Genomic DNA, 21,405 nt, shown 5'->3' on the forward strand with positions numbered 1-21,405 from the left:
TGCCAAGATGTCAACCTGGTAGAATAGTTTAGGATTGTGGCAAATGCTGTATTAAAAACTAGGAATTGCTATATTGTTTAGGGTGCATAGTTTATTACTTTTACTGTGAAAAGTGTAAGCACTGGATGACAAACAGTGCACTTATTTAGTGGTTAACAAAAGATGCCAAAAAATACATCCATGATGTGGGAGAAGGTACATATAGTATGCATACAGACCTAAAACCATATTCTACACCCAGCATACAAGGCAAGAGAAGTGCTACTGCATTTTTAATACATACAGGTGAAAACAGATACCACAAACTACAACTTGTTGGCTTCCCCCCAAAAATTGGCCTGAGATTACGTTAGGGACATGAGGCCATGACAATGGTGGGAACATTAGACTGTGACCCCTAGTCAATGACATTGGACTTTGTAAAACTCCTCAAAATTTTTTGGTACTACTTATAATACACAATAATTGTGTACATCATGTAGGGCAAACAATTGTATGCAATATCTATATGTAAAATCTGTTAACCTTTCAAAAATGATAGCCAACACAGAAAAATACTCATTTAATTATTTTTTACACATAAGGAATTATGGGGACTGCTCAAAAAATACAGGTAGTCCCCCAGGTTACATGCGAGATAGGGACTGTAGGTTTGTTCTTAAGTTGAATTTGTATGTAAGTCGGAACAGGTACATTATTTATTAAAAGCAATTTGGACAGATGTTTGTCTCAACATATTATTAGGCAGCATGGTGTCAGTTACAATATAAAATCCTCACTGTGAGTTAATCACAAACAAAGCAAAAAAAAAAAAAAATCCGTATGGAGCCTAGACATTCATTAACTTCTGGAGCAAGCTGTGCTTTGATATGCAAATAGAAACAACTGCAGAGTTTGTTTTGGTCATTAAAGAGTTACAAGAGGCCAAAACAAGAGCACCCACCCACACACACCCTAAGATCACCCACACACACCCTAAGATCACCCACAACCTCAGCTGTGTTTAGCAAAAGATTTCTTCTGCAAGGCATGCAACCCGCCCCTTCTGTCCTTCAAGCCTCGTTCTGCACACAGCAAGCAGGGAAGCCCTGTTGGTATCTAGGTGGCATCCGTAAGTTGGATGTCCTTAACCTGGGGACTACCTGTACAGATATGCATAAAAGGGGACAAGGTCATTTCTCTAATGTTAGAGAGGAATCAGAGATTAGTTCTTCATGCAGGGAGACTGAAAGGTTCAGAAGGTATTAAACCGCAACAAATGAACACTTTTACCTAGTTTGCTTGTCAGTAAAGCGAAGGTAATTTAGAGTCTGCCCTATCTGGTTTCAATGTTTTAGTATGACTTTAGTAGGCACATTAAAGTCTAATTCCAGAAAAGAGTTATAACTTCCTCTGCAATTTGTTTTTGGCCATGTGTAGTCTATTGTTTAGGACCTCAGTACAGAGATTTCGGTAAACTAACAATATGGCTGTGAAGGCCTAAAAAAAAAGAAAATTGTACTATATTTTATGTAGGTTTTTTTGTATTTCCCTTTGAATATACAAAGTTTTCCAGTGAGCAAAAGCTAAGCTTCTAAACCTTATATCATAAAATGCATGCTGTATAGGTGCTGTAGTGTCACATATCTTGGTTTTGCTAGGAAAGCTTAGGGTTATGGTGACAGGGACTCTTCATACTGTAAGCTCTGAAGATCAAGTAAGGGAGTGGAAGCCACCCTTCAACTAAAAACAGAGAAATTTGTTTTTAGTAGCGTTTCTCTTTAGAATCCTCATATTTGTATGCACCACTGAGCAAAAGACAAATACAAGAACCTTGACTCACAACTAAGCATTAGGAAGGGTAGGGGGTGTTTGTCAACATATACCTTTTTCTCCTTGATAAATTGCACCTTTCTGATTTCAAAAGTGTTTGATGACATCAAGCTTCTGTGTTCTTTTCGCAATGGGCTAATCCCTTCCGCCTCTCTGGGATGCTGGTTTAGACAGATAGAAGCAATATGCAGCATCTCATCTGAATCGCCTGTACCATCCCTCTCCCTCCTGCTGAGCTGAAACACATGAAAGTCATGTACGGGCAGCAGTGTCGTCTTTTCTACAAGTCACGATATCTCTGTGCAGAGCGTTTGAACAAAAAGCAAAGAGCTTCCTTCTGTCTTTTTTTGGATTGAAAACCAAAAAGTCCACGGAGGCCGATTCTAGGTGCAGAGAGCACTAATCGCCTTCTTTTGAGTCCCCGTCTCTCCATTTACACAAGAAAGCCAATGCTACGGGCTTTACAAACAGGACATTCTGGAAATATGCTGACAAAATATACACATATATGAAACACGCTCTGTCATCTTTGAACTACAAGATGTCCCATTTATGTCACAGTTTGTCTTCATTTTGTTGGCACATTTCTACTTTTTGCAGCTTAAATTTCAAAGGTTCTCTTTTATTATATTACAGGGCTTTCTACATAAAATATCCAATGGCAGGGACGTTTAACTTTTCCATTTCACTTGGTTTTTCCATTATAATGTATATGTCTAAAGTTGGCTAGCATGGATTTAGTCAATAAAAGCCAAGCAAATCAATTCAAATTATATGGAGAAACAGATGGCAATTATTATAGTATGAATGATGGACCTTGAACCATAAAGAGGGAATTACCCTAAAGACCGAAATTAATAATGCATATTGTACAGATTGGATGCCAGGTAGTCAGGGGAACTGTTGCATAATACTGCCAATGTGTTCAAGTGAAGAAGAAGGAATGAGCTAGGGTCCACCAGATGATCTTTGACACTTTTTTCGGAGTGTCCTTTTCTAACTCTTAGCTATACTGTGCAGAGCAAGAAAGCAGTTCATTGAAGGTAGCCTAGCTCATAGGGATGTACTTGGCCATGTAAGTTATAGTCTTATGTGTTAGCCTTTAGTATGGCCCTGTGTGGTCTGTTCAATGGGATTTGGGTTGCATTATCTAACCCTGCATGGCACACATTTTTAAACCATTATAATACAAAAAGACTCTGCCAATGGAAGTAACTGCTGCAGGTATAAATGCATGTAGCTATAGGTATCCAGCCATAGCTTCAGAAACCTTCCACATTTCTCCATCGCAGCCCAACCTTGAGCTATTTCAAAAGGCAAAGCTTCAGCACTTCATTATACTGCTGCATTTATCCACTCATTTCTACCTCCTGTGATTTTATATTAACCAGCAAGGATGCCCATCATAGTGATGAGCCGATCAATTCTAAAATGACCTCTATGTAAGGGTTTTTTAAGGAACATATGGTCCTATCAGTGTTGTTCTGTATATAATTTGTCATTTAATATATTATATTTACTCATGGCTTTGAGGTTCTGCTTTCTCACAAAGCAAATCTATTGTCATTGAAAACAATGCAGCACCTGGTTGGCTAGTATCTTGTCTTAGAAATTCCTAGAAGTTAATTTTTCTTTCAATAGTCAGCCAATAACACAAATATTACCTTAACCTAGACAATGTTATAATAATTCAGAGTACTATCTCACTGTAGATTTATTGTTTTTTTTTTTCATTGATGGAGATTAACCAAAAATTACCTGCAGTTTTTTTTTACAGAACCTGAAAAAAATCAACTTTCTAATAAAGTATGTACATTCAATGAATGTTACCTAATACCTCCCAAATGTGGTGAACCGTGGATACGGATACGTATCGGATACGTGGAACCGTTTAATGCATTTTACCAGATATTCTTTTTCTGATATTTTTGTATTAACGAGCCTCCTTTGACTGTGATTACCTCCAGTGTGGCCTCTATGAAGAATGAGGGCCCCTTGGTGATCATTCCTGTTTTATTGCATTTTGTGTTTAGAATGTTTGAAACTCTTCAATGGGTTTTATGGAGATGTGTAAATCTTTGGCTGGCCAGTCACTTTGTCTTTCACTCCTCTATCATACTTTGTCTCGGAGAATTATAGCAAAGTGCTAAAGACACTAGACGCCAATGTTTGTGTGACAGTATTTCAGATATGGTGCTTGATGTAAAGGAGTAGGCTCATTGTTCAAATAACACAGCTATTTATTATGGCAGGTAGTAGATGTAGTTGTAAATCTGGTTGTAAAAAAAAATTACAGCTGCTGACTTTTCTGTGGTTCAAGTGATTTCTTTGCAAACTTTATTATAATTATCCTTTGTGTTTAAAGCTGAATTTCAGGAAAACAGCTAAACCATCAGATGAAATATATACATGAGAGCTATTTTACCTGCTAAAAGGATATTTATTTCTAACCATCTAGTCCTGTCCAAAAGGAAAGGGGACCTGTTCTGTATCTTATCCAGTTTAACTTTTGCTTCCCCTCCACTACCAACCACTCTGTTCTCTCTTCATATAAACTTTGTGTAATGCAACACATCCAATTCTCCCAATTTGAACTAGATATTTGCACTGTGTGCAATTTATAAAAGTGGGTGACCTAATGGGGAACAGCTAACATATATATATTGTATATAACAGAACATGGTTTTTGTGCAATTGTCCTGCTTTAGAGGAACGTTGCATCTGTAGGACTTCATAGATCATAGTAAAAGTGCCTTCCAAAAATAAAAACAATATGGGTCAGTTTTGGTGGATTATAGTTTTGGTAAAGCTCACTTGTAGTAAAGCACAACAATGTACCATGTATTTTTGTACTCTTTTATTTGTCTAGTAAACAATAAAATACAATTGTTTACAACAAACTGCAATTGAATGTATCAGTATGGATTTACAACTTATCCATATATAATTGTTATTTAATTCTTCTGAACCTGGGGCACAAAGTTTTAAAGCAGTTTGAGGTACTGTGGAAAATAGAGGAATGAGGCAGTGCAAATAATAATAGAATAGGTTAGGAATCTGGCTGCTTACATGTGTACTCTAAAATTTCCTACAGTCAAGCTTTCACTGGTGGTACGGATAGTGGGGAGTATGTGTACCTCTCACTAGTGGTGTAGATAGTAGTGGGTATGGGATGAGTGTTGTAGTGTAGTAGTACTAGTGGTATGGATAATGGGAAGTGAGCAGTGTTTCTGAAATGCAGATTACAATAGAGGTATGGATAGTGTAGAGTAAAGCTACTTACACACGTCCAATAGTTCTTGCCCGATAATCGGCTCAGGGCCAATATCAGATGAGAATCTGGCGCGTGTACAGCGCCTGTTGTCCATTGTTCGAACGAGTGTCCTGGCGATTCCACAGACGTTGAACGACAAACAATCCTAATGCAAGGGAAGGGGGAGAGCACGCAGCTGGGTGCCGCTCCGTCGTTCTCCTCCTCCCCTCTCCATAGAGCAGAACAGTGCTATATGTACAGTACTCATTCATGCATCGTGCAGTCCTTAGTCGTTGGAAAGGATCCATAAAGATCCTTTCCAACGCCTATAATTGCATGTACCCAGCTTAAGGGGTGTAAGCAAGAGGCCAAATCTCACTGGTGGTATAGATACTGGAAAGTAACAGTGAGTATTGGGAGCAGATCACAGTGGTATCATACTGTACATTCTGGAAAGTGAGGTCCTTGTGCTAGTCAATTGAGGTTTCTTGGATACTGGTGGTCAAGATGTGTGTATTGGAATCCACATTTCACTTGTGATATACTGTAAATACTGGAGAAATGGCAGTTGTTACTGAAGTGCAAATCTTGCTTGTCACACTTGTGAACTTTTCTCCATGCGTGCAAAATATAAGAGAATGCATTTCTCGTGTTTGTAGCTCCTGGATTTCCCTTCTTATATTAAGAAAATTGGTGATTTGTTGTAAGTGCTATGGATATCCTGAAAGTTGTAAGAATATTCCAAAATAAGTTGGGAATTCATTGGTTAACAACCACAAGCGATTTTGTATCAACAAGGAACTATTATACTTTCAAGATCATAAGGTTATCAGTACCTCAAGTGGAATATGCAAAATCTTGTTCAAAACCCTACAATGACGGATTCTCATAAGCCTGAAATCACTCTGCCGAAGACAGAATTTATCACATTTCAACGGACTGAGTGCTTAGGCGCACTCCGTGCCCACTGGAGCAAACTGTGATGAAAAAAAAAACACAATCCGCTTAAGTATGAAACCATTACAGAGTGGATCCGGTTACACGACATAAATATTGCTAAGAACTCATTCTGGCCTTATTAAAAGTAGGGACTGGTTTCAGACAACACTGCACGTTGTTACGCTTGTTTTGTTTGTAAACGTAGAGTTTGATGAAATCTCAGGGAATATCCAGGCCACATTAATGCTTAGTTCGGAGTACAAACCAAAAAAAAAAAAGGCAATAAAAGAAAATTGATGGTATTTTCTTTCTTGACCTAATCCCTCAAGATGAAATGCTCTTAAAAGCAGAATAAAAAATGAACTTAGGAAGCAGATGCCTTTAATGAGGCCCTCTGTTACATTACCACCTGTAAAACCAGGAGCAAATAGGCTTTATATCAGCGGAATAATAAGAAACTCCACGTAAAACAAAACAAATGGTAAAAAAAAGAAAGTCTCCAAACAATAGGGGGGGAAATCTATGGTCAAATGGAGCTTTTCATTCCGCTAGCTTTCAGCTCGGATGGAGATAAAATAACAGGCCTTCTGTGAACAGACAAGAATATGATATCAGCGTGTAATGACAGCAACTCACAAGAGATGTTTACTGAGACATCACTTATAAACCCGGTAGGAAGAGTCAGAATAGCCACTTTCTGCCCCAAAGTCCTTCATCATAAAGAGTACCAAGTGTTTGTGTAATGGCAGTGTCATTTTTTCCAAGTAAGAAAATTTGTATGCATCTTGCAAATAGTAGGTGTGCTCTGTCTTTTTCCGTTAACTTTCTTTTGAAGAGCCAAGACATAGGTTATTTTTCGACTGTTGGTTTGTTTTATTACTTTATACCCATTACAGGATACTTACACTGTTAAAGATACTCCCCAGTAAAAAGAGGACCATCATTATTAATAGAACCACAGAATTTTAGTGCATATGTACTTTGGGTTAAAAATTGCCTTTCTCAATTGTTTTGCCCCTTAAATATGGTTATGAGTTGTTTATAGTTTTGAAGAACCCTTGCTATCAGTCAGTGGGTTGATGCAGGTTTGGTTGCTAGTGGGAAGAATGTTCCCATATATTAGGGGTCAGAATGCCACCTTTATGGACAGCTAAATAGGTCCTTGGTTCCATGCAGCTGGCTCAGCCAAGTGGCGTTGGCCCCAGAGCTATGCTAGTACCTTTGTGTGTAAGTTGACAGCCAAAGCCTAAGGATTCCTTGGCAATTTATGGAGGAACCCTGTTTGAGAGTGGCTGGACAAGGCAGACCAAGGTGGAATTTGGGTTTGAATGGGAGTGGCAGCCTATATATACCTAGGCTTTCTGTGACAAAGTATTAAAATACAAATAAAACAGACAAACATCACAACACATTACTATGCATTGTAGTGTGCTGCATTTCATGTGTGTCAGAGAGCTCTTGTAAATGACACTGCAATAACATATTAACGTGTGTATGGTGTGTTACCATAGGGTGTGAATAGACCCTTAGAATTGAAGCTGCCAAGATCCAGGATGGGTAAGTAAGATGCAAGAGGACTTGGGTTTATCTATTTTCAATGGTGCAGCTATGTAAATTAGGACCCAAACACAAAACCATTTAGGTACATCTTTAACGATGTAATCTCCATCCCAAAAACAATCCTTCTGGTAGCCATAAAGCATTCTGTTTGCTTGCATGGCAGTCGTATGGTAGTACTCAAACTATATACACATTTATTTAATCCAAATGTATTTGCCGAATTCTTTTCCCTGCCTGTGTAATCACTTTGTAGCCAGAAAGTGTGGACCTCCCCGTGCTGTTGGGGCCCATATCATTCACAAGGTCTTCTATGGTTAATGCTTAGCCATTGTCTATTTTATTCGTAAATTAATACGCCTGTACAAGTATGAGCCACTTGAGTAATAAACTATCTCATTATATATATATGGCTTATTTTACTAAACATATTTCACTACCAACAGGAATATTTTAAACACTAAGCAGCTCCATATGAAATGAGAGAATTATGAATATATGTTACTATACGAGGGTTTCATTTCCTCTTGCTTTCTTGAGTCATGTAAAAGAAGGGGCATCCTTTTTGTGTAGTTTTTAATAGATATGTCCATTCAGCAAATGATATATTTATAGCTGTCTACTAAAGAGCCAGGTGTTCCATGGGATATTAATCTGGCCTTGACTGGAATAATAGAAGCCCTTTTCAGCCTCTTGACCTTCATGAATCCAAAAGCATGGCTGAGCATGTTAGTTTTTTTAGCATTATTAACTGGCAGAATGAAAGGACATGCAGGCTTGGCTTATTTAACCTATTCATTGTGTCTTCTCACAGAGGGCAACCCAGCTGATTATGTCTTGGGGACTATTCGTTATAGGCATCCAAATAGAAGAGCAGCACCAGGTCGCTAAAATATTTTTTTTAAGGTGATCATCTCTAGATGTCAAATTGTATCTTGTTACCCTTAATATAAATCAATAAATTCAATGAATACATTGATGGCAAATAACATTTGCTCCATACAAAAAAAAGGGTGACGTGCCCTTTTACAGAAAATAAACTCAGCAAATTAAGAGATTTGAGAATCTTCAGATAGGTCTTGTGACCATTCATTTGTAGTAATTGAAAAGCAGTCTCATTCCTCAGCTGTGGCTTAGTTATGGTTCTCTTTACTGTTTTTTCCCACTAATATGACATATAGGACAACTTGATAAATTGCTTGTACTTTCTTTAGGGCCCTTAATTATAGGACACTGACATCCACTGGTAGGTGATACCCCCTGCCCTTCTTCCTGGCCCTGACTGGTGAAAGTTCACATGGACCTAATGTTGTCCACATTTAGAAGAATCAAATGTTGTGAATTTTTTTTCTCAAATTAAACTGAAACATGGGAAGAAGTAAAAATCAATATTTTAGTCCCTATTTTACTGGGCAGATGACTATAAATGTATTTTTTACCCACAATACGAATTTTAGACAGTTATAAGGTCATGTACAGACCAAACTGAATGTGAACTTTAATCCTTTAATCTTTAAAGTGTTTTGCCTATGGGCCTTTGTGTTAAATGGAAGCCACACTAAATGTGGTATTGTGAGGGAGATAGGATACACAACTTCACTGTTGTTCAAGTCAAAACTCCTTGTCCTGTAGATTACTCTGTTTACTATGAAGAGAGTTCTTGGAGATATCTAGTAAAAAAAAAGACTGTGAAAAAAAGTGTTGAAATCAAAGTTCTGGGGTCCAATTTCAATTTTTCTATTGTGAAACCAGTTATTAGGTAAAAGTCAATGGCAACTGTAGAGATCAATTACAGTTTGTCTTAAAGGTTATTTTTTGCTTGTTAGGATTATGTAAATAGTTAAATGTCCATACCATGCCTAATTTATAAGTCAAATAAATCCTATTAGTTGGTATGAATTGTTATCTTTTGTACTTAATCCTTACATACTTTACATACCATTTAAGAAGTATCAGACCAATTTTAAGGGTAATCTCTAGCACCTGGTAATGGCACAGACCATTGGTATGCAATAGTGCATGAAGCAGTATTTTAAATTTGGTTGATCACAGGATAGGTGAACATTGCAGTTCATCATTAAAAGGTTGATAAAACTATTTATTATAAATCTACCTGCCTTACTGATGCCTAGGCAAGAGTGGCATCTCTCTCCATCCAGTTTTATCTGGGAAAATCTCATGAAAAAAAAATCTGAATGATAGGGGTGGAGGCTTGATATTTCAATAGGGCTTTAGTTGTACAACAGGCTTGTGAAGCCTACACTACTTTTAGCCTGGGCTTAGTATCTTGGCTTAACATACTAACGGGTTAACAAAGGCATAGCTAGGGAAATGTTCCATCAATTACATTTGGTTACATTTGTTTGTTGAACTCGAAACCATAATCTACAACATAGGCAGTGTACACACGTTCAGTGGTTTTCAGCGACCAAAGAGTGACAGATGAACAAATGAGTTCTGTACACACTACACTGTTCTATGCTTTTGGGAGGGAAGAACAAGCAAATGGCACCCCATTGTTCTCTTCTCCTTTGACTCATATTGTTGTCATTCTCTATTGACCAATTATAGATTTATCAAGACGGATCTATAAACGATGTCGTCTGACCACTGTACACATGTCACATTCTTGCTTGAGACGGGCAAAAATCATCTGACATGTGTACATAGCCTTAGTATTCATGGAAAACAATAGTTTGGCACCGATACAATGATATCTGTTCAGGTGTTACTGTAGATTAGGTCTAAAATTTCTGTTTCTACTTCTGTAGAAAAAGTAGGTACACTCTTTTGCAGTCACATTTGGCTGTGTATGGGCTGCACTTACGAGCCTATGTTAACCATAATGAGATAATATCAAGTCATACTTTTCTCATACTGTTTTTTTTTTGTTACTTTTTTTCCTTTAGTAAATTCTTGTATATTCTGCAAGTATTTCAAGCTATTATAAATATAAAGTGGATTTAGAAGTCCCTTGTGACAAGCTTGACTGGTATTGTTCCAACAACAATATAGGGATAGTTCTTGATGGAGCTTGGAGGTTATTTTTGCATCTGTTATTAGTAATTGGTTTGACAGGGGATCATGGAATTGTTTTGAGCAAGGTTTTTCTTCTTTTGATTAACATATTTATACATCTCTGTCAAGGTGAGCCAGTATGCTTACAGGCTAACCAACTGTAAAAGGGGAGTAATGGCATGGATAGAACTCCAGAGATTGCAAAAAGGAATGGGAACAAGTTGGTATAGAAAGGTGCGACTGCTAAAATCTTTAGATAGTAACCTCTTGTATGTAGTAAGATGGCATGTATTCTTGGGGCCAGCTATTTTTCAACTCCTTCTTTTGTCTTGATAGATGCAATATTGTTGGGCCCATCATGTTCTGATCTTGATTGTCAGCAGATGTCCATGGCATTACACGTATACATGAAATTCTTTCCTTGCTCCTCAATAGCACCCTGGTGTTGATTAACAATTACAAGCCTGGTTCCTTACCTTATCTGTCTTTTGGATTTGGGTTAGTCTGGCAATGTTCTTTGCTTGTCTTCCAACATTGTCAAGCTCCCTAATAATGTTTTGCATCTAAATCTATACATCTTGTGGGCCCTATGATAATGCCTGGACACTTTAAGGATGGTATACCCTAGTAAATAACATGGATATTCATAATGAGTGCCCCTCATTATAACAGTAAGAAAATGTAAACTAACTCATTTAAAAGAAGTTATGAATCAATGCAAAAGTATGCTGTTTATCACATAGGTGGGCAGACATGAGGAAACTCTTATTTTATTCATTCACATATTAGCCCTGATTTATGAAAGGTCTCCAAGCTGGGTGATCCAGCAAACCTGGAATGGATCTGGTGCAGGATTCAAAACTTTTGCTAGCAAATAGCAAATGATTTGAGGGAATCTATTCCATGTTTTCTGGATCACCCAGCTTCACTTCTGAAAGTGTATTCTCTTCAGCCTTGGAGAGCCTCAATAAATCTGGCTCATTGTCTTTTGCATCTGTGATTGAAAAATGCAGACAAAGAAGGTGCTTATTTGCTGTGTTGACATTTCTGGACTATAATCAGGTAGTAATTAGGGAAGTATAGGAGATCTGTGCTAGGAGGAAAAAAAAACTGTTTTAGAGATCATTTTATCTATCTCCACTTTTTTCTCAATCATGTTTACAGGAAATTGTGGTTTTGTGCATCAGAACTAATGCATACTCATAGGGCCCATGTGTAAATATGTATGGTGTAATAAAAACGAAAAAGTGGAAGTCCGTTTGTTATATCTATCAATTTTTTATATGTATAGCCACACATATACATGCTTATTTATTAAAAGTACAAGGAGCAAATCACAAGAAAAAAGAACCAGTATGAATTGATAAGAATTAATTACACTGAAAGATTTGTATGAAAATGATTGAAGAGTCTTGTATGTATGGTTTCCAGTGAACATGTCAGTAGACACATGGCGAGTGAAACTTAGCTACTGATCTTGTCTGGACAGCTGCTGGATGAATAATTTGTGTCCAGTACTATCTATAACTCTACCACATTACTTTTAAAGGTTGACTCAGTGCTTTACTTCTATAGTGTCTATTCTTCTGATTATTGCTGTATGTTGGATGAGGAGAGACAGGCAGGTTTTTCATGTGTTGATCAGGTGGGTAGCTTTAAATTTTCAGTGTAGTCCAGATCCTACCAAATGTTTGAATCTATAACTATACATCCGACCTCATTTACCTAAAATATTGAGGTCCCATGAACTAGTATTGTGTATAGTTACCCTGTATTGTGGAATGCTACAACACAGGTTACTTGCTTTAGTGCATTGGAATTCAATTTGAAACCAACATCAGTGTAAAGTAGCAACACATGTTACCACGTTACCATACATTGCTCCACTACTGCAACATGGGAATCCAACCTAAAAGAAATCATGATTGAAACATTGCTGCTTTCCCAATCCAGAAGAAAAAAAAACAGATGCTACAGAAACTGAAACGAGAAGCAGCTGTTTAGGCAATAAGAAAACTCAACCTGTACTGGAAATCTAGAAAAATACCAGTATATCATTGAACAAAGGAGAAGACCAGGAAAATTCTCTTTGCTATAGCAATATTTAGATGATGGGACAAGGAGAAATTATTTGGTGGTGGAACGGGTGTATTGCATTTTTTTAGGGTGTCCTCCCCCAGGATTACTGCTATGCACTTTTATTGCCAAAATACTGAACTACCAGTCAAGGCTAAAAACCAAGATTAGCCAAAAAATGGGTATAGTTCAAAAAACTCTTTGATTGTCCTTATTCCACCTTGGGTGCATGTCCAAGGTGGGTGCATGTCCACTATTTAGTTCCTGTTAGAAGATCTTATTATACATCGAGGCTACTACATTGACTTATCTCTCCAGAGAACACACAGTACCCTGCACAAATTTTTAGTATTTCAATTTTCCCTTTTATCATTGCATTGTCGGTCTTTCAAGTAAATATTTTGTGACCGTTTGCACTAAACTAAGGTAATTCTGTGAATAATTACTCACATTTTGTAAATTCAGCATGCAGCAGGTAGAAATAAGAAAACCCTATAATTATAATAATAATATCCATGCAACACAGTTTGCTTTGATTTTTGTTATTAGGTATCGATGTCAACATTCTGTTGTCAGCTGTAAATAAAGTCAGACTGCTGATGACAGGCAACATACCCTCCAACAAAATTTGAACATTTCCCCTTGGGCGCCAATGATGATTCAACAGCCTGTACAGACATAAGTCAACAAGACAGTACAAAACCTAAATTCTATTCTAAAAAACATACTTTCCTACAGTATCTAGAAAAAGTAATGGAAGATGGTGTAAACCTTGAGATCCATAAAATTGTGCTTTGTATACAAGAAACACACTTGGCTGTTCTTGGTGTGAAGCTTAAAAGATTTCTATGCACATAACCATCATATAAAAAGGTTATGTTGTACATAGACATTGTGTGCCTTTGTATGACAGTTTTAGTTTTAGAGAACTTTGTGCTTTCTTTATTTCTCTCAGTCCAGCAATAAGCAGCCAACAACATTGCGTGTAATGCGTGTATGAATTCAAACTCTCAGAAAGGATCCTACACAAACAGAATTCAAAAGACAATCGAATGTAACTATGCTGTAATATAATAACCCTTGTTCCAACATGTAAAACCAAGGGTATATATAAATTTCTCTGGGGCATGAATGAAAAATAAAAGCAATCCTAATAAAAATGCAGAGTTACGCTGATAACTAATAATGTGCAGAGGAAAAAGGGAAAATAAAATGACAAGGGTTCATTACAGGATGAAAAGAATACCTGAATTTTAATAATAACTCATAAGTGATCAAAGAATTTTTGTAAATAACGTGGTTCTTGGACATAGGAGCACTGCTAAAGGAAAACAGAATAGTTGAACTTCACAGAGGTCATGTGTTTTAGGTGTCTAGGTCTTGACTTTTGACATTTGTGGGCAGCAAATATTCCAGATAACTTATATTTGCTAATAATATAAACATTTAGCTTACCCACAACCCTTCTCTTCCTTTCCATCTTTCATTATCTGGCTGGATGCATTTGTATTGAGTGCCTTTCTTAACCAATGAATTTACTTTTTAAAAAAATATTTTAACCAGCTATAGAGGATATTTTCCTACATGTGATTTATGCAAAATCCCCCACAATTGGAGAAGGTAAACTATTGTGAGAAATCCTGGGTGATCCAACAAACCTGACTGGCTTTATAAAAAATATTAGATAGCAAAAGTTTTTAATCTTGGACCAGATCCATTACAGGTTTGTTGGATCACCCAGGTTCTATCATGATAGTCTATCTTCGCCAGTCTTGGAGAGCTTTAATAAATCAGGCATATTGCATGTTAATGGAAACATTCCCTACAGGTACTTATGAGTGTCAAGAGCTAGTCAATGACTTCTACATTGACCTAACATTTGCAATGCCTCCTCTACCATCCCATGATTGTTCTACTTGTTTAAGTGCACACTGTTAAATATATGGGTTAGGTAGACACTTTATGGGCATACAAAAAAACTGTACATTATAATTTAGACCCAACTTCTCTCAACAAATATGTTTTGTGCAAATCCTGTTGGACACAATAGATCTTTTTAAAGTATACGTAAGTATGAAGTTACATAAAAAAAATACCCAATTAATAATATTTTCTAGATTTATTATTTTGGTCCTTAAAAATAACAAATGTACCAAAAACTCTCCTTTAAATGGTCACAATCTAGGAGGTCAGTATGTTAACAGAAATGAACTCCATCCACAGACGCTCCACCATCACAGGGGGAAGTTACTGGACGGACTGATTTTTAAGTATTTGTGTCTATAGTGTTTTGTTCATCATCCAGCCAGCTCTAATCTTACTTTGTCGGGCTGCCCCCCTCGTTAGTTTAAGGCCCACAATGCTTGCAGTGTATGTGGAATAGACAGCAATTACTATCCTATAAATTCAAAGTCCATTGAGACTTGGCAGAGCTGTGGAACCGCAGGCCTAAGCTTAGCGATAAAACATGCTCCAGTATAAAAATGACCTGGTCAGAGCTATATTGAAAATAATATGTTTGGCTCCTCCAGCGGCCACTCTGGCTACATTTTTGGAATGCCCAACTATTGTGTGTTTTATTGCTTGGAGCACAGTCATTTGGGCTTTTTATAACACTCACAAACAGGACTATTTTACAACAGTAAGGTCAGATGTGTTTGCAGCAGATATCTCTCTGTATACATATGATTTAGGCATTTATCAATATACTAGTGTGCTCCATGTATATAATAGAACAGAAAAGAAAAATGAAAATTACGCTGTGATAAACAACATATATTCTGTGCAGACCAAAAAAGTTTGTAACCTTATATATGGCGAAGTAGAGAAGATGTTTTCAACAACTCTTAGCTGTTTAAATCTCACAATTTAAATGAGCTTATCATGCCTGATTTATAGGATTGAGTTTCTGTGGTTTTAGTTTCTTGAACAAGGTATTAGTTCTCTGGCTGTAATGTTAATTTTGTACTGTGTATGAAGTCAATCAGAGCCATACAATTAGCAAGAGGCATTCCTCAAATACAACATGATGTAGTTTATTGGTGGGCCAGTTAAAAAAAACAAAGCCATTGGATACTGGTGGTCAAGGTGAACCCTTTCTACAAGACTTTACCTTGATTTTAGCTGGGATTATTTTTCAAAGGGCTGCATTAGTTTGCAGCTTTTTTCTGCTGCTTTACATAAAAACTACATTGGGTTATTTTGAAGAATTGCTTTTGGCTATTTTTATAATGTTCCCCACCTAACTGTATGCTTTGTGTTATGAGGGTCCCCATCTGGATGAGTTCTTAACAAGTTGAACTTTCTTCTAATGTAACAATCTAAAGATGATTTCTGAACAAAGAACCCACCACTCAAAGTACCATCCTTTTAAGTGCAAGACTACCTGACGCACCCACCTATACTTATCGTGGGACTCACCTGTTAGAAAGCCAGTGACCTAGAGCAAGTATGACGGTTGGGACAGCTACCAATATTAGCTGTAAACTTGTTTTAGATCAGTGACTTTCTAGTACAGAAGATAATATGAAAAGTCAAATGTAACACCTTTTTTTCATTTTTTATTAGTTTTATTATTTTTATTCTTTTTTTATTAGTGTCAAGGATGCACAATGTGCCCATGTGCCCAGCAGTTGGCAGCACCTTGCACTTTGGCTTAATAAAAGTCTGCAACAAATCTGCTTCTGTCTCTAAAATTGTCATCAGGAAAAGAAAAAAAAGTAACTGGTCTGGATACAGATTGGCAAGTTATACAGGAGTAGCGTATTACTGGATTTTGACACTGTCATCGCTCTTTTGGGGCTCACTCAAAGTTGCATTAAGGGGCCCTCTGGTTCAAATCGCAAGGTTTGTTGAACAAAATATATATACAGTCCAGATAAAGTTTATTTATGTTGAAACGTCCATTATAGTTTGGAGGTTTCAAGGGGATATTTTGATAACAGTACGAGGTTTGCTGTGGTTGCTGCACTGTGTTATCAAATTTTAACCTCACAATTCCACAAAAAACTTTTGCCCAGATCTTCTTACCAGTCCACCACTGATGAAGGGACCCCCGTAGAAACCCAAAAACATGTTGGCTTGAAGTTGTTTTAAAATAATTCTGTGATAAATAAGCTTGAACTGGGCTGTAAGCCATACTTTGATGCTCTTTCTTCCATAGTCTAAACATTGTCTTTAGTCTGTAGGAAAAGGGTACTTGAAATCTTTAAGCCAAAAGAAGGCAGGAATTTTCATTTTAGCTTACAAAAAACACCTTGTCGTGTAAATTAAAGACATGGGGTTGATTTACTAAAGAATTACTGATTTGCTTCATGTATGTGATATCAGAATACATGATACTGCTCTTCTTTCTGTTCTTTCCTTGCAGTAAGAGAAGCCAATATAGTGTTAGAGGTGACGTGGCCTCGATGATGGGGCCATCCACAGAGACAAGTGTACACAGGTGCAGCATGTTAGTGTCTTGGCATAGACTATCCACATAAGCAACTGCTTTACATCAAAACAGATTTTCATTGAAAGCAGCACTCCTTCACAATATTTGGAGAACAGACATACCCATACAAATATTCACACTTCAGTGCCCTGAGATTTCTTTTGATCTGCTATGGATTCTAGTAATCTTATTTCAATAGAAAGCAGAAAGAAATAACCGAGGTGAATTTCTTCTGAATCACAAATCCTCCTCCATGTAACATGTTCCTGCTCATGATTTGTAAGGAAAGTTGTTCAGCTTTCTAAGTATACTGCCAAACCGGGAGAAGAAGCATTCACTCTCTAAAGGGAGTTGACTTTCCGATAATGCCAGCAGTCAACAGTCCCTAAAGAACAAATCTAAAGAATTCCATATTTTACATGAATCAAGAAGACACGGGTCATTTTCAGTGCTAGCAAATCACATATCTATTATGAGGGTGATTGCGCCCCTGTAATATGGTCCCCAACAGGGCATTGTGTCACCAGTAGCCAATATGCAAACTTGGTCCAAAGAACTTGGAAAATAATGTGCAACTAACATTGGTTGGAACAAGTGTGTAATAAAGAATGAATAAAAAAAATACCAATGACTATATATACAGCCTTACGGACACTTTTATAGACTTTAAAAACATGGACTGCATAATGTGATAATATTTTCTTCAAGTCTGTACAAAGTATTGTGAATTCCTAGCAGGGAACCCAGGTGTGCTCAATCGTCTCCAGCCAAGTCTCCATCTGGCACTGTTTAGTTTGTGTTTGCGTATGTTATTAGGTAGGCACTGCGGGGTATCCGATTGGTCTCTTGACGTGCTAACCTTTTCTGGGGGTTTATCCCTTTCCATAATTCTAACTGAAAACCCTAGGAACAGCTGTTGTATTGCTGAGGTCAGGCCTGGAAGGTGGCCCTTGTTCAGCTTTTGGAATTTTGACACCAGACCTCTAGTGTAACATTGACCACACACATATTGGGTCAATCTTTGAAAGGAACTTTTGATCGTATTTAAAAATATTTTTAGTGTCACACACATTTGCTGTTGTTTTAGCGTTTTACTGTTTTTTGTTTATTTAACAATGAAATTGTTTATTCAGTTGAGCTTTTCAATAATATAAAAATATCAAATAAAAATATAAATGATTTATGTTTGAAAAAAAATATGGATGATCATCTACTATGTTGGTACAATTTGTTGGTAGTTGCTTAAAGCATTAAAAGATATATACCTTTAACTAGGATTGCCCGGCTAAAGAATTGCTAAAATTCTTCCTGAGGAAGTGTAGTCCCATGTAGGGCAATAGGACAATGTTTGTATCTGACCAACCTATGGTGACCAGACCAGAAATTCTTCACCACTCACTCCCCCTCTACAGCTGGCTTTAAAATATTCTTCTATAGGGGAGCAATTATGTCTATCCCCTGACTATGTGGCAGTGCTCAGTTTTGATGACTGGCTGCTAGTACAGAGAACTGTTTCAGGTACTTCAAGTGCTCAGTATTATAAATTGCAATAAAGGAGGAAGGAGAAATGAGATAATGCTAGTAGGGTGAGCATAAAGGCATTGAAAAGTTTGGCCCTTTGCTGAGACACTTTACCTTAGTCCTTCATGGGTCTCTTACTTGTAAGGGCAAACAGCCGATTGGCTTCTCAGGAAGAGGCAGCCAATCAGTACCAATGCCTCACATAGACCCTCCCCTGAGTAGACCTTATTATGAAAAAGTGGCAAGGAGAAAGCTGACTTTGTGTGACCAGAAGAACCCGTTTCTAGTTACAGGTAAGAATGTCTGTATGTGATGTACCTAGTAGCAGAGAGCCCTACTTAAAATGGAGATAAATTACTGACTTTTGAATTTATTGTTTTTAGGATTTATGTGTAAGGATGAAATGCTACATATGATCAGATTCCATAAGGGAGTTGTAGTGTGTGCTGTGGAGATTTTTTGAATTATTCTGCTAAAAAGCAGATAAAGTAAGCTCTATCCTAGTACATTGGTACATGGACATCATATATTCTCATAAATAATATTTGTATGTGTCCTGAGACCAGATGCTTAATGCATATTTGTATAGACATCTTTGTGCAAAACTTAGGTTCAATATGCTATGGTGCTCTTGCAGGTGAGAACCCATCTTTAATGTGACTTAAAATGTTTTATATTGTTTTAAAGTTCAACACATCACAATATTTTTATTGCGCTTGCTTGGCCTTTAAAGTGCTTACATTTAAAATTCTTATGCATGTACCCATAATTCCCTTTCAGTATCTAAATAATAGTTACATATCTAGCACAAGTAGCTGTGCGCAGTTCTGCCTGAATAAAGGGCATTTTCACAAGGCCTGTTATTTAGTGGTAGCCCTACTGGCCTGAACATTTAGTGTAATGTCAAACCTGCAATCCACCTTGGGAGAAATCAAACTATAGATACAGACATTTCATTTTTATTAAGGCAACTTGCCTTAAAGGGAACCTGCATGTTGCCAGTACTGGACAAGGAATCCAGTTCTCTTTATACAAGGCTTTTAGTTACCTATATAGAAGGTCTTAGCAGCATTTCCCTAACTTTTACTTCCCTTGATCTGCTGCCAGAATATCCCCTAAAGCCCAAGTGAACCCAACCCTGAACAAGGCAAGGTTAAATAACAATCAGGTTGTAAAGTGAATACAAACAGTGTATAGAAGCAAAGTAGTGGATATCATACCTAGGCCATGGGTCAAATGTGCTTTCACAAAGCACTACAGCTCATTTCTTCTCATTTCTGGAACCAGCCAGTGGGTGGGCCATACTTGTTAAATGCCAGACTTCTTTTTCTAGCATCCCTGTATTGGAATAGAACTATATGACTACATCAGAAGCCGGGACCTGCAGGTACACGAAGTAGGGGGTAAGGTGTTTTAACACAAAGCTAAAAGGTATGACAGGGCAGGCACAGCTACACAATGAGTTTTTGAACATAAAAAGTTCATTTCCATAGGTAATAGGTATTTTTTGCACAAACTAACATACTTGCCTTGAGAATTTGCCTTCTTCTTTTTTGTTTTATTTGGGCTTTAAGCTCAGGTGAATCTTACATTATTATCAGTTTACGTAGAGTTCGGTGGAACGTAAAGCAGCCACAGGAATTTGCATGCTCTGAATTTTACAGGACACTACCCAGATGGATTGTGCTATCATATTTGTTTAGGTGTTGCCATGGACTGAAGGTAAGGTAATTATAATTCCAACTTTACCCTTTACAAGTTTGTTTTTTAACCTACTTATAGTAGGTTATTTGGAAAGTAGTGAAGGCTTCCATTTTAGTGAAAGCTCTACTTTAGAAAACATAAAACTTACTTGGGTCTTCAAGGATGAGATTCTTGCTGATCGGTACCCAGTTTCTCCTACTTTATCTATATCAAAAAGTCTTCATAAATGTAACAGCAAGAGTGAAACTACCTTAAAGCAGAACTGTACACATTGGTGTATGGGGAGCTTCTGCCATAGTCAGCAAGTATGCTTCCTGTATCGATCACAGCTCCAAGATTCTGTCACTGCCGAACCCTAGAAAGTAGCCATCTTTGCATTGGAGTGCACAGCGGACTTCCAGGTCTGTAGCGATCCTCCTTAGCCATTTGACATCTTCTGATGATGTAACTTTTGCATCTGTGCAGGAGTTCTGTTGTCCCCAGTGCCTGACTCTGTATGTGGAAGTGCTTGCACAGGGTAATTAGCTCTACCCCCTGCTGACTTTTTTTCAGTTTTGGTCTGCTTTAAACTTTACTTAAATTCAAGCAATGTATTTAAATATAGAAGAGATAAACCTTCCCTTTACAAGTATGTTTTCACCTACATATAGTAGGTGATTTGAGAAGAGGAAGAAGCCTGGCTAGCAAAGGCAAACCTTCTATTAGAGTGGAAAATCTTTATTCTATAAAATCACATTTGATGATTTTAATTAACATGGTAATTAAAAGCTCTCCTTGAGTCGGTTATTAATACTATAACATTACTTATTACTATTATTTTTGCTTATAACATACTTTGTACGATTGAGAGTCATACTTTATAGCTAAAGCTAGGCATCTCCCACTTTGCTTTGTATTTTGTTGCTACAATGTGTGAGAAGTGAAGCTGTAAGTGTTAACTAGCAGCTCTCTAAACAATTTGGTTTGTAAATGGAATGATTTTCTTGTATGGATTTCAGTTAGCTCGTGCATGCTTTTGACTCCATCGATTGAAAAGGACAGATCTTTCAGTAAAGGAACCACCTTGGGAGAGACCTCTTGTGTGTGGTCT

General features: G+C 37.3%; 1 protein-coding gene across 1 annotated transcript in view; it reads left to right on the forward strand.

The window, feature by feature from the left end:
• Nucleotides 1–21,405, forward strand: part of WWOX (WW domain containing oxidoreductase) — a 561,627-nt gene that overhangs the window by 282,244 nt on the left and 257,978 nt on the right. The window lies entirely within an intron of this gene.

The sequence above is a fragment of the Pyxicephalus adspersus genome, chromosome 9 (genome assembly GCF_032062135.1).
Source record: "Pyxicephalus adspersus chromosome 9, UCB_Pads_2.0, whole genome shotgun sequence".
NCBI classification, from domain to species: domain Eukaryota; kingdom Metazoa; phylum Chordata; class Amphibia; order Anura; family Pyxicephalidae; genus Pyxicephalus; species Pyxicephalus adspersus.